This window comes from Piliocolobus tephrosceles, chromosome 21 (genome assembly GCF_002776525.5).
Source record: "Piliocolobus tephrosceles isolate RC106 chromosome 21, ASM277652v3, whole genome shotgun sequence".
Classification (NCBI taxonomy): Eukaryota; Metazoa; Chordata; class Mammalia; order Primates; family Cercopithecidae; genus Piliocolobus; species Piliocolobus tephrosceles.
The window spans coordinates 52,643,464-52,645,814 of record NC_045454.1 but is presented as its reverse complement, the minus strand read 5'-3'; positions in this window follow the sequence as shown (position 1 = coordinate 52,645,814).

The following is a 2,351-nucleotide window of genomic DNA, read 5'->3' as shown; positions in this document are numbered from 1 at the left end:
GACAACCCGGGATGCAGATGCCACAGCCCCTCGTGCGGACAACCCGGGATGCAGATGCCACAGCCCCTCGTGCGGACAACCCGGGATGCAGATGCCACAGCCCCTCCTGCGGACAACCCGGGATGCAGATGCCAGAGCCCCTCCTGCAGACAACCCGGGACGCAACCGCCCTGCCAGAGCCCCTCGTGCAGACAACCCGGACCGCACAGCCCCTCCCACCGTCTCAGTCTGTACGTTTGTTCACTGTCCGTCTCCCCCAAGCTCCAGGAAAGTGGGAGCTGGCACACAGTGTGTGCGCAGGCTGTGCGTACTGGGATGCTGAAAGACTTCACTGCCTGGAGCCTGAGGTCAACCAGGGACATGACAACTGCAGGGAGCTCTCACTGGGTCACAGCAAGGAGAGACACACAAGCAACAGTGTGTTCTCGAACAAGGGGCGGAGATGGCAGGGGCCACGCTGTGAAACACTCGGTTAAATCCCCATTCACAAACCTTCTGATGCACAGTAGCTTCTATCCTTGCCCCCCAAACCAGGAGCCGGTGAAGGCAAGGAGAGTCACCTGGAAGACCTCAACTAGTCTGCAAAGCTGCTGAGCACCCACAGATCCCAAGGACCTGGTTCCGACTCAAGGAAGAACAAGCCTGGTGGTGGTGCGGGGGCTCCAGGGAACGCGTAACGCCTCTGGCGAGGCCACCACCGTCCTGTCTCTCTTGATGTGGCTGGAGACAGCCCACCAGGGCGGGGACAGTTCACTTCCCAAGCGCTCACCAGGGGCCGTGTTTTCAACTCTCCCTGCACAGGCCGTGGGTCGTGGCTCCGGGTGGGTGGAAACATTTGCCCCGCAGCGACCACCACCCCTCCCTCCCCGACCTCAAGCCACAGGACCAGGGGCCGGGGCCGGGCTCCGCGCCGCCTTCGGGGGACACGGGTGCCCTCTGCTGGACACGCGGAGGCGGCGCTCCACGGCAGGGTCTCAGCATCCCCGAGAACGGCCCAGGAATGGAGCCAATAAACGCCAGGGACCCCCAGCTGAGTCCTGGTATCTGTGTAACAAACAGGACACCCAGTTACATCTGAATCCCAGAAGACCAACAAACCGGTCTTCAGCATGTGCCCCAAATCCTGCATGCATGGGACACGCTCACACACTCGTTTATCTGTAATTCGACACTAACTGGGCATCCTGCATTTTCTCTGGCCATTCTACTCAGCAACTACAAACCGAGGAAACAAGGACCACCACGGAGAGACAGACAGCTGGGTCAGGCCAGCAGGGGCCCAGACAGTGCCAGTCTGGGACCATCCGCTCTGAGCAACTCTCCCTCCGCCACGTCCACCCCACAGAAATTGTCTCAGGAGGGCCGATCTCCAGGCAGGCCCCTGGCTAAGGCCACGGACTCTGTCCAGAACAGATGTTCATACTTCGTTAGCAGGCAGGAGGTCACCAAAGACCTTCACTTCACTGTAAAACGAAAGCATTGAATAAACTAACACAAATAACTTCTTGATGGCCGCCGAAAAGCTGAGGCCAATACGTTTGTTCTAGAGAGCTACGAGCTCTCCAGAGATGAGACCAAGTCCGGTGGAGGCCTCATTAGTCCTAGGAGCCTGGTGTGGGACGAATCCGGAAGAACCCCAAGGCAGAGCGGGCCCTCCTGGTCCTCCTGCCTGGGTCTGGGCTGCAGGAAGGGCACGATTCCACCACCCCACAGCTAACCCCGAGGCGAAGCTACGCTACACGAGCAGTGACCAGGCCGGCCCGGCTCCTCCAGAGGGCACATCAACCCAGCTGCTGACAGGGGCGGGGGCAAGGCCTTCCTGGGGCAAAACAGTATCCCCTCTGCTCCTTTTTCTTTTTTTTTTTTTTTTTTGAGACGGAGTCTCGCTCTGTCGCCCAGGCTGGAGTGCAGTGGCCGGATCTCAGCTCACTGCAAGCTCCGCCTCCCGGGTTCACGCCATTCTCCTGCCTCAGCCTCCGGAGTAGCTGGGACTACAGGCGCCACCACCTCGCCCGGCTAGTTTTTTGTATTTTTTAGTAGAGACGGGGTTTCACCGTGTTAGCCAGGATGGTCTCGATCTCCTGACCTCGTGATCCGCCCGTCTCGGCCTCCCGAAGTGCTGGGATTACAGGCTTGAGCCACCGCGCCCGGCCTCCCCTCTGCTCCTTACTGCCTTACCCACACCTAGTGCACCCTCAGAAACGCAAGACCCCACGGACAAGGAAGAACATTGTTAGTCAACACACAGCATCCCATGGTCTCTCCCAGCTCCAACCTATCTCAGCCATTCCAATCACATCAGATCTCCCGACTCTACTTCAGCTAAAAAAACCACCACTACGGCTCCCCAC